This window comes from Crotalus tigris, unplaced genomic scaffold (assembly GCF_016545835.1).
Source record: "Crotalus tigris isolate CLP2741 ecotype Arizona unplaced genomic scaffold, ASM1654583v1 scf7180000018970.2248101, whole genome shotgun sequence".
NCBI classification, from domain to species: domain Eukaryota; kingdom Metazoa; phylum Chordata; class Lepidosauria; order Squamata; family Viperidae; genus Crotalus; species Crotalus tigris.
Window position 1 is genome coordinate 1,410,893 of NW_024097302.1, and position 12,412 is coordinate 1,423,304.

Sequence of the window (12,412 nt, forward strand, 5' to 3'; positions counted from 1 at the left end):
GGAGGGGGGAATGAACAACCAGGCACTAGTATCCGTCAGGGATGCTTGTAGGAACTCCTCGCTTTCGCCTGGGAACCGTCAAATCACGCCGTGCAGGATGACCCTTTGTTGTAATTAGCACAGAAATGAATGCCACCGTGTCTGCCTCAGATATGGTATTGTGACAGTAGTCGTGTATAAAACCTGAGGTGTCATTCATAACTACTTTGCATGTTTGAGGTCAACTTCACTCTGGGAGGGCGAGATGGAACAGCCATCTGCCGTAAGGTGCAGAGACGCTTGAACTATCGATAGGCAAACGGTTGAGGGCTTCAGGTATGTTTGAAATGTGGAATCGTATTGTGGGTGTTCTCATAAGATGATTGCTGTGAGAGATTTTTGCAATGGTAAACCTGGGCTGTCAAAAAACATCTTGGCCGAATATGACCAATACGATGTTCTTTACAGTCCGAACTTTTCTTGTACATGTGTAATAAAGTCCTCCCTCCAGGAAAAAAAAACCTTGGGAGTTTTCACTTAATTTTTTTTTGAAATTTTTTTTTGAAAATGTGGGGTGCAGAGGCTTATTGGAAATAAACTCTACACAACAAACTGTTGCCTGGAATTTTAGGCTTCATTATTAGCATTTAAAAAAAAGATAATACTAGCATTTTGGCATGACATCCATGCTACCTTTTAAAATTCAGGAAACCATGTTTTCCTTATGGCCCAAACCATTTCTTTTATGGGAAATAACTAGACTTTTCAGCAACTAAACAATAGAGGGATCTTATTCTGGAAGTCCTTGTCTTGAACAAACTTGCAAGTTTTAAGAAAGATACAAGGACAACTAGAAAAAAGAAATTCTAACCCATAATTTTGCCACATAGAATCGATATTTTTTCATTGTTCAATTCTCATATTTAATCAATGTCTGATCAATTGCTTTGTGACATATCATATACACCAGTGATGGCAAACCTTTTAGAGACTGAGTACCCAGACCGCAACCCAAAACCCACTTATTTATCGCATCAGCATTGTGGGGAGGGAGCAGGGAGGTGCCTCTGAGTGCCATCTCTGATTTGCAAAAACTGGTGGCGCAAAAAGGCCACCATGCTGTAAGGTGCAAAAAAGGCCGCCGCCACGCCATGGGGTGCAGATACAAGGCACTGCACCACGCAAGAATGGGGCAGGGCTAGTGAGTATCACACAGGCACTAGCCCCGTCCCATTTGCAGCATGTGCGTGCTTGAGGCCCCATGCACGCATGTAAAATGCTTCCCCCTCTCTTTTCTTCCAGTCCATCAATCAACAATGGTTGGTGACCTCTGCTCTACCACCTCTACTTGAGCTTCCTAGTTGACTGCTTTACCTCCTTTGTGCTGGGCGGGGCTCCTGCTCCGGGTGGTGGTGGCAGCCTGATGGACCTGCTGCTGACGGTGGTGGCGTGCGTGCCAACAGAGAGGGCTTGAATGCTGCCTCTGGTACGCATGCCATAGGTTTGCCACCACTGATATGTACTGATTGTATCATTTATTTCTGTATCCTATATTTGTACCATACATAAAGACTTGATCTCTCTTAATAAATGTTTTTTGCTTTTCCTGAATTATTTGATGATTCATATCTTTGGGTGAGTAAAAAAGTCCCTTTGCAAAGGTAAAACTGATTTTCTCTCCCAAATTAAAGGAACAGGTCTTCAGCTGCACACCATCTTGGGGTATATGAATTTCAAGGAAACAAAACTAGCACTTTTTTTTTTGAAACCTGTCAGTTTCCAATTTTATTTTATTTAAAATAATATTTTGGGAAGAGAAATTAATAACTGCCACATTTTCCCCTTCAACATTTTAATCACTGAAGATTGCTAGAAACAGAATTATACATGCTAAGATTGTCATGACTGACATAATACTATTTCTGAAGATGAAAGTATTATTCTGTCTTCCAAAAGTTGAGCGTTAAGGCTTGGTGAAATTTGACATTATTTGCAGAATTATGCTAGCAAAGAATCCCTGACTTGAAAGAGAATGGTTCCTTCTGTTTTTAAATTACTGAAAGTAGTTACATATACACTGTATATGTAAAACCTATAGCAAGACAGTACATTTAGGCGCCTTAGGTCAGCCATTTTAATTTGAGACATAACATAAATTCTACCAAGTTCTTACCAGCATTATTTCTAATACAAAAGAGTAAAACAATTCTTCTCTGAACAAAATATGGAGCCAGGTCAATTCTCTTCTGACAGAAAAGAATATTTCTTCTGGATACAGGCAAAGGGAGCATGCTGCTTTTTTTTATTTCCATATGAATGATTTCTTATCAAAAAGTAAGATTGGATTATTGTTCATCTTTTAAGGATATTGTTATTTCAATATGTATGTTAGACCAAATAATGGCTAATATTGTGGGTATCAACAATGTATCTTGTTTTATTTTAGAAAGTGCAGTTTGTAGAGTTTAGCTGCATAACTTACACACACACAAAAAAACCTATTGAAAGATACTCCTGAGCTTAGACATCTGCCTGCCACAGGGAGGACTAAAAATATTTTTTTCAAAATAGCTGAAGTTTTGATTAGCATCACAGGTACATTTTTTTTAGATGAAATTCTGTTACAACTCTAATGTTGCAATCTGCTAGTTATCCTGATCTCTACAGCCCTAAAACATAGGCTGTGCTACAATGTACTAGCAGATGTCTTTTTTCTTCAGAAAGAATTCTAGATTTTTTTAAAGCACATTTCTCTAGAAGATCTCAGTCATAAGAAAAATATCCTTGTTGTGATCTTCTGAATTCATCGTAAGTAATGCAATCGCATAATTAGTCTCCAAGGAATCCTGCTTCAAAAATAATTATCCTCCTGGGTGTTACTCCAAGATACCAGTCTGTTATTAAACATAAATATAAGAATAAGCAATGATGACATCAAACTGTCCACACTGTACTTTTGAATCACAATTTTCCTTACATATTATTTCTTGTTGGAACTAGGAATGTAGTAAAAGCTGCAGCACCCAAAGAAATGGACCTCACATGCAGGAAAATGGAGATGTTTAAGTTTATCCACTGAGCTCTGCAAATGGGGAAAAAATAGAAAAGAGTTGTGTGGCTAATAAATTCAAATACGTAAATAAAGGTAGGCTGCATTGGTGCAATATGGGCTAATCATTTTATAATGGAGAATATGTGCAAGGATGATTTTTTTTTTCAGCCCATTCATTTTCTTTCTGTCAGTTCGAAGGACCCTCAATAAAAGCTGGTGTTTGCAATATTTTTCATCAGAATTTTTTTAAAAAAAAACAACAACAATATGGTAAGCCTTTTAACCACAGGTAATCCTTGACTTGCAATTGGTCACTTTGCAACCATTCAAAGTTATAATAGACCTCCCCAGAATTATTAACAACCTCAAATTAACAAGTTTTGAAGTTCCAACAGTCAACCCCCACAGGCACCTGATCACACTTTGGATGCTTGGTAATCAGCTCACATTTACATCTGTTTGCAATATCCCACAATTATGTGACCATGGTTTTCAGCATTTTTTGCCAGAAGGTGGCATTAACTAAAATGGGTTTACATTCAGTTAATAACCAGTGCAATCATTTAACAACCACCACAGAAAAGATCATAAAATTATGTGTAACCATGTAGTGATCCACCTAATGACCACCTTGACTTAAAACTGTAATTCCAGCTCAATTACAGTCATAGGTCAAGGAATAACTGACTAACCTTAAATAGGTTCAGGAGCTAGGTAGAAATTCCTAAGAAATCCCAACACTATAGACTAGACTAAGAAGGTTTTTTTTTTCAACCTCTGAGATTTATATAGAGGATTAATTAAATTCCATAAAGGATTATATTATTAATATTACAAGTCTCATGGAATTTATAAGATATGAAGGAAAATACAAAGTTTTGAAAAGTACATAGAATTCTTATTCCTACAAATTACTATGTTTGATTCAGTTTTAAATATATTTTCTCAGAAATAAATTTTCAGTAGACCTTTTTGATAAGTTAGAATTCCTTCTATTGCTGATCATAATTATCTTTTTCTGCTTTTTTCTGCCTTTTTCTGCTTTGTGAATAGATTGCCTTATTGCTTTATGCTCTGTGCATGCTAAGCAAATATATATGATACACTCTTTGGCTTTCAAAACTGTAAAAAAAATCAGCCAATCATAGCAGTGCTGCAGTGATGGCTCTTTGCTTTAGGTCTTGAGAATGATTTTTTTTTTCTGGGGATAATTTTCTGTTGGGGCTAGCTGGCCAGTGAGAATGGAAAATGAGAACAGAGCAGCTTATATTATGGTTGCACAAATACACAAATATTTCCACAGTTCTTATTCTGTTCTTAACTTGATAAAGTCTACAGTGTATACATAACCACAAACTGCCTCCTAAAACTGTCCAAACCACAAATAGAACTGCAGTTCTGGTTTTGTACTCATTTGAAAATCACTCTTCGGTAATTTCCAGTTTGAGTAATCATACTGGAAATGGTCATAACTCATTTTTGTGAAATTAGGAGAAAGAAAACCAGGAGACATTGTTTCTCAGTTGCTGCTCTGGTGTGGCTTTGGGGCAAACCCTCTCCTTAGAATTATAACTTGTTTGATCCTTTGTAATTTTTGGAAGCTGTTGAAGAAATTTTCAAAATTGTTTGGTTAAATAATTTGCGATCACCATCTTTAATTTATTTCATTTTGAATTATTTTATATTTACTTTATATGGAACTAGTTTGAGCTAGTCTGCTTTTGGGACTTTTAAAAAAACTTACCAATATAATACTCAACACAGGTATTTTCTGATCATCTTCCATCTAAGTTCTGACAAGCTCCATCCTTCTTAGCTTCTAAGCCAAATAAGCTTGACGTTGCCACCTGCTGAAGCTCTTTGATGTACAGTTTCTTTACTTAGTGGGAAGGGGACATCAGCATCCATAGAAGCAAGGGGGGCAACTGATGAAATGAGCACCACATTTTTATGACATGTTACTGTTTTCACTAGCTATGAAGTTGTATCCTCTGCACTGTGATGCTCATGGAAGAATGTTCATGTTTTTAACCTCCATATTTTGAAATGTGATAGTCTTGCATGTTCTGGTTGTTAACTAATACAAGTCTCATAACAGCTTGATAGTCTTGAAATCAACACTGCCAACTTGAAGAATAACAACATGGCAAACCAATTTGTTTAATTCACATGGATAAGCAATAAAGTGTTCAAATTCTCCATTAAAAGTAACATTGTTATCATTCTTTAAGAAGAAAAGTTCACAAATAGATAATGAGACATGAAAGAGAAAAATATGATACTTTAATTTACCAAAGCTGACTTTTTTATATTAATTTTCTTCCTCAGTTATAGATGCTGGCCTCACAATCTGTTAAAATTTGTGTTTTACATTTCTGGTTCTGCATTTCACAAAAAAATGAAATTATATTCAAATCTTGATAAATAATCAACACAATGATTTCATTTTTCTTTCCTAGTCAGGATAGCCAAATGTTCAGAATTATGTCACACAAACCAGTTTTTTAAACTGCCCTTCATCATATTGTCTAATGGACTCTCCTTTTGACTGCTTCTTAACTGCTCAGTTTTTTTCTACTAGGGCAAACTTAAAAATTATGCTATCTGGACAGCTGATGGTCCATGGCTGACTAGTGAAAAGGCCAAAAATCTCATCTGTGCATATGTGGGGCATGGGAAAAATATAGCATTGTGAAAGAAAGCTATTGTGTGAGAGAAATCAAAAAGTGGGGAGAGAACATCAACATTCACAGGCCAAAAGATGAACCAAGAGATCCGTCACTCCTCTTGTATGTGTGACATGATGATGCATGCAGGAATTTAAAACTTTTATCATTTCATTGAACTAAAATATCAATTCTGCAGATACCTCAGGGCTGGGGGAGAGTTTGCATGAACTTGGTCAGTAACTAACATTACTTTTTTATATGACAGGATTTTTTAAATTAGAGATGCATATAGTTGAAAAAGAATTCCTCATCACTGACTATGTATATCATGCCCTATTTTCTTAGGGTAATTTTTAATCAGTACATCACTTATATTTATATATTCTACATTTATTGAAATAATATGCACATTGGATTGAATATATCTTACTGCTGTTCAAAAGTTTAGGTCGTATTTGCCACCATAAAAGAAGCACATAGCATTTCAAGTGTAAATATGTCTTATCTTTCAGTATACAGGTAATCCTCAATTTACAACCACAAATAAGCCCAAAATTTATGTTGCTAAGTGAAGCAGATGTTAAATGAGTTTTGCCCCATTTTACAACCATTGCCACAGTTGATAAATGAATCAGCACAGTTATTAAATTAGTAATGAAGTTGTTAGGTGAATCTGGCTTCCCCGTTGACTTTTTCTTGTTGGAAGGTCAGAAAATGTGATCACATTACCCCAGTACACTGTGACCATCATGAGTCAATTGCCAAGCATCTGAATTTTGATCACATGACCATGGAGATGCTGCAATGGTCATGTGAAAAATGGTCATAACTTAAGTCACTTTTTTCAGTGCTGTTGTAACTTTGAATGGTCACTAAACAAACGGTTGTAAGTTGAAGACTGTATTTCCCCCTAGCTTTTTCAAATGGATGTTTATGGTATGATATGGTAGTTGTATTGTTCCTTTAAAAATAGATGAAATGTTCACTTTATTCCTCTCACACTATTTAATTGATTTAGGGATTTGCAATAAAAAGGACTATTACAAATTGTTGAATGTTCTGAGTCCAGGATGATATAAATCAAATAATTTATTTGAAAATGAAAAGTTGTTTTTAAAAAAGATGCATATATTAAATGTATTGTAAATATAATAAATGCTATACTGCTATTGATAGTTTTGCTGTCAATAACAAATTATTACAAATTCAAACCAACAAAAACATTTCCTTCCCTAATTTAGTTCCCAGGGAACTAAAAAACAACTCTGTCAGCGCAACCATAAAACACATAACAGATCAAGGAAAATTGATAAAGCTTAAGAAGATCAAGCACAGACTATGGGAAGCAAAAAAACTATAAGATAAACACATAAAAGTAACTGTAGAAAGAGACTTTTTGTAGAATACTGCCCTTGTTCTTTCAATAAATGTTTCTGTAGTTCCATCTCATTACTTCACTGACCTTACTAAACACATTATGCTATGAACCAATTCAATGTAAATTATTTTTGTATATCTAATTATATGTATATTCTAACTAGCATAATTCTACAAATATATGGGCTTTCCCCCTACACATTCAGATTTGTTTATTTTGCTTTTGGTACAATAGTATACAATCAATATTGGTCTAAGCACATCAACTTCGTATGTCCCACTAGAGTTTGTTTATGAGAATAAACAAACTCTAGTGGGACATACGAAGTTGATGTGCTTAGATTTATATCCTAAAGAGTGCATCATCCAGCATGATGTCATAATGCTAATGATGATGTGTGAGATTTTATGTCATTAGAAATGATAACATTACACAAATAATGGCCATAAAAGAGTCCAGGGATATGTGGAACAGTTTGCAATAATCCCAATCTGATGGGAAAATCTTAACATTAAAGAATTGGTTCAAACACTGGCATGTGCATATCACAAGACATCCATGCCTGCTTTCTATGGCACACTTAGTTGCACAAGGACTCTTGGGACTAGCTGCTTTTCCTGCCACTCAGGTTTAGGAAGTGCCTTCTTCTCAGTTTCATAAAAAGCATTCTTATGGTCTGAGTATTCCATTTCTTTCTTTTTTCTTTTTTGCAAGGCTGAAGTTCTTTCTTTTTATTAGTAATATAAAATACAAAAATACAAAATAATAATAGGAAAAAAAGAAAAGGCACAGACTTCTGACTCCCTTTGGTGCAGTAGAATAAGAAGTAACATTGAAACTCAACTTTTTACTTTTACATAGTAGTATAAACTAGCCATTTCTATAACAGATCTATCTAATCAATAAAACCCAAAATCAAAATTTAATTTTTTCCATCTTAAGCACAAAGTCCAGAGCAGTTTCCAAGTAGAAACAAAAGTACTTGTGTTTTTTTCTTTTACCACAGCAGTGAATTTAGCCATCTCTGCTAACTCCATCAGCTTTTGCAACCATTCATCCATTGTGGGGATTAAAGCGTCCTTCCATTTTGTGCATAAAGTAATCTTGTTGCTGTCAACATATATAACATCAAAGTTTGAATTTTTTTCAAAGTCTTTTTCCATTAAACCCAGGAGAAAAGTTTCTGGTCTTATCTTTATATTCACTTTGAAATATCAGAAGCCTTTAAAAAATGAACTAGGGTAAAGCTCCAGGTCCAGATGGCCTTACAAGCCAATATTATAAATGCTTTGAAGATGAACTTCTGCAGCCACTAAAGGATATAATGAATGATATATTACAGGGTGGAAAGGTACCTCAAACATGGAAAGAAACCAATATTGTGTTGCTACCGAAAGGAAAAGATGCTACAAAGATAAAGAATTACAGACCAATCTCATTATTAAATAAGGACTATAAACACTTCGCTGCAGTTTTAGTAGAAAGATTAAAGATTTTACAGGCATATATGTCAAAGACAGTTACTGGGTCATTCATAAGTTGTCTCTGAGTTTGTGAAAGCTTAGGCAACTGTTGTCTTAACAAACATTCATCTATTTTAGACATATCTAACTCCTGCTTTTTATACAAATTGGAATAAAAATTATGAAGACTTTTTAATAAACTCATTGTTATTATATCGTTGCCTTCACAGATTTTCTCAATCATTCTCCTTTCCCTTTCCTTTCTTAGTTTATATGCCAACAATCTTCCTGGTTTATTTGCAAACTCAAAGTGTCTTTGCTTCACATAATTCGACTTTGTTTCTATTTCTTGAACTGTTAACATAGACAGACAATTTTTGCCAGAACAGTTTAATTTGATGTAAAATTTTAGAGCCCATAGGTGTCTTTTGCAATTCAATTTTTTTTTCTGTCTAATTTCATCCAATATCTTTTGCATCTTTTTCTGGCATTTTTTTCTTCTCTAGGCGATTATATTGTATAATCCCTCATAACTGTTTTACTAGCATCCCAAACAATCGTTAAATTTGTCCCTTTACCTAGATTATTACCAAAATATTAATTTAATTTCTTTTTACAGTCCTTTACAATGTCTCCTTTTGCAAAATAGATACATTTAGTCTTTATCTGTAATTCAAACTCAGATGGACTGTTCCATTTCCTGTGCTGACAGGAAACAACTATACTATACAATTACTATGATCAATTCTGTATAAACAAATGAAATCTGGACAGGACCAGGTGTTCCAGGGCTATGAGAATTTACCACAGCAAGCTAGGTCTCAGTAGATTACACCAAATATTATAAGGACAATTCGGTCCTTTGCAAATGGACCAATCTCCATCCTTTTAGGGACAAAATAATAGCCACATACAAAGGATGGGTGGACCAAGCAATGCTGTCACTCACAGAACACAGAATTCAGCTTAATTTTTATTTCCAAAAAAGTGTATTAAGCAATTAAGATGACATGATCTGAATAAAAAAAATGGTAAAGTAGCAAATGTGAACAAAATTCTAGCTTGTAGTGTGAAAGCTAAAACTACTAAAATCCATATAGCATTGATGTCAATTGTTAGGAAAGCTAGAAATGATGAGAAAAATCTAGGTATCATTTGCAAATGAAAAGGGAATTGCTTGACTTTTCCACTAGAGGACATTTAAAGCTTTTGTTTCTTTTTCCTGCCAGGTATCTGCCATGTGAACTTTTTTGCAAAAACCTTAGCATAATAGAATGCAAGGTTGGAAGAGATCTTAGAGATCACCTAGATGACCCCCATGCCCAGTGCTACTACTACAGCCATAGCATCACTGATAGATATCCAGCCTATTAAAATGAATCCAACAAAAAAGTCTACTACCTCACACAGTAGTGAATTCTAAGGTGAGCAGCTGTTACTTTTAGGACATTTTTCCCAATGTGAGACCAAAATGTATTTTCTTGCATTTAAACCCCATTGTTTCTTTACCAGTCTTCAGGAACAATTCTGACTGATTTTGCCCCACATTCTACATAACAGCCTTTCATATATCTGAAGAGAACAATCGTGCTTCTCTGAATCTTGTTCACAATAACTTTAGCTATTCCTCATAAGCTTCCTTCCAGCCCTCTTATTACTTTAGTAGCTTCCTCTGGATTTGCTCTAGTTTGTCCTGAGAGGATTTGTCAAATGATTTACTGAAGTCAATGTTCTATCAAATTCCCATGGTTATTCTTTTAAAAAATCATTGTGGTTTTGCTATGATTTATTCTTGATAGGTCCAAACCGACTCTTCTGTTTCACTCTCTCCTAACTCCAAATGTAATTATGAGAGCCCACTTTTTCCAGGACATGCATACTTTTTAAATCTCTACTCTGGCTCCTGGTGAGGATTCATGCCAAACCAAATATTCCTGAAAAGGTGGGAGAGATCAGTGGCCAATCAGTGGATTCTGATGAAATCTCTCCAGAAAAAGGAGAAAACTGCAAGATCACCCTCTTGCACTCTGTGCAAACTAGTCCTCATAAGTAGAGATTGCAACAAGCTAGATTTTTTGTGGATGATTTGTGAGTCATGGAAAATGCTATTTTGAATTCTTAAATAAAATAATAGGACTCTAGTCTAAAGATTGGACAATAGAGAAAACTAGAAGGAATTAAATATTATGTTTAAAAAAGAACACTTAAATTTGACCTACTACTACAGAACGGAGCAAAATAATTCAACATGGGACATATTGAAAGATATGTGGGAACAAGACTCTGCCAATATTGACAGACTGTGTTTAAAGGATGCTACAGAAGAGGAACAAGTTTTACCAGACAAAACTGAGACTGATTTAAAAGTGGATTTAATAATGACAGGTTGCAAGAATGATATGGAAAGAGATGCTACACTGGATATACAAATGAAACCAGCTGGTACCTTAATAATTAAAAGGAATATACAAAACAAAAGAGTGACTTAACTTCCTTATATTGAATTTACAAAAGAGGCCTGTTAAAATTTTGAAGGATTTTGGGTGAAGGAACAAAGAAAAGTATAAAAAGAAATCAAGTTCTAAGACATTACTTGAAGGGCTTAAAGATAAAGATTGTTAAATGTATAAGAAAGGAATATAAGGTTGATTTATTTGATCAAGGTTAAACTAGATATATTATCTCTGGTAATCCTTAATAGACTGTTGCTGATCAGGACTGAATGACAAGACTTTAAGGATTTGTTTATAAATAAGAGACGAGACTGATATAGCATGTAAACAAGATATGGGAAGAAGAGATTTGCGTTTTGAGAAGGTGATAAGTTACTAAAATTTATGCTTGTTGTGATGAAGGGAGAAATTTATATTTTTTTATTTTTGCCTTTTTAATTCTCTGCACTATTTTTATTCTTTTTTAGTTTGTATTTTTATCTTTTTAATTGCATTTAGTAACTATTATTAAAAAAAAACCCTCTACCGTGACCATTTTTACTTGGCTCAGCTAAAAAGCACCAAATGTTGTCCTCATTTTTCCTAGTTATTGCTCCAGTCCCTTGATTTTATTTTTCTACATTTTCTACATTCCAACTCTTTGGGGGGGGGGGGGAATGCAGTCCATCAGTATGCTATTGTTTCTCTCCATTTCTTATTTTTTTATATATTGTTTGTCACATTGCAAATACACTGAACTAAATAAGAACTTTAACTAAAAATAGTATTTGGATACAAGCCAAGACTTGCAATCAAACTTAAAAAAACCCCCAGTATGTATTAAAGGACTATTTCTGTTGGCATTCTACAAATAAAATGAAACACAGAAAGTTGCAGTAGAATTGGGAAGAAAATAAATCTATTGCAAACTGGGAAGAAGTGCTAGGAATACACTACCTGTATACTCCTGTTTGTATAGCTATTATTTACTTATTAAAGCTAGTAATAAATTTGTTCTTGTATGCATATAAATAGAGATAAATATTTTTATTTGATTGATGAAGTGTGGAATTTCACTTTACAGGTCACCCGATGACTGAACAATTAGCAAAAGGTGGGTTTAAAATGAATTGGATAGAAGCTGAAGGGATCCTGCTGGAAGATCCTCCTTGTGAATCAGCATCTCAGTTTGAGACCAGGTACAGTACTGCTTTAAAACAGATGGATGGATGAACTCTTATTTCTTCTGGCTTTGTAATATAAGTGATGGTAACCTGTTAATGAAACATTTTGTTCCTGAATGCCCAATCCCTTTTTCTTATTTGTTGTGGAAAAAGGCTTATATTTTAGGAAACTGATTTCACCAAATATATATAGGTTTTAAACCTGTTTTTAAGAACTCAGAGACCTACAAAATCAAAATGTGTATGTATGTAATA

The 12,412-nt window shown here is 34.5% G+C and overlaps 1 long non-coding RNA gene across 1 annotated transcript; it reads left to right on the top strand.

Annotated features, from left to right (window-relative positions):
* The first annotated feature begins 17 nt into the window (after window positions 1–17).
* LOC120314643 lies at window positions 18–11,872 on the top strand. The gene is made up of 3 exons (XR_005558487.1): window positions 18–315; window positions 2,980–3,124; window positions 9,771–11,872. It is a non-coding gene; the product is annotated as an uncharacterized LOC120314643 (long non-coding RNA).
* The last annotated feature ends 540 nt before the right edge of the window (window positions 11,873–12,412 follow it).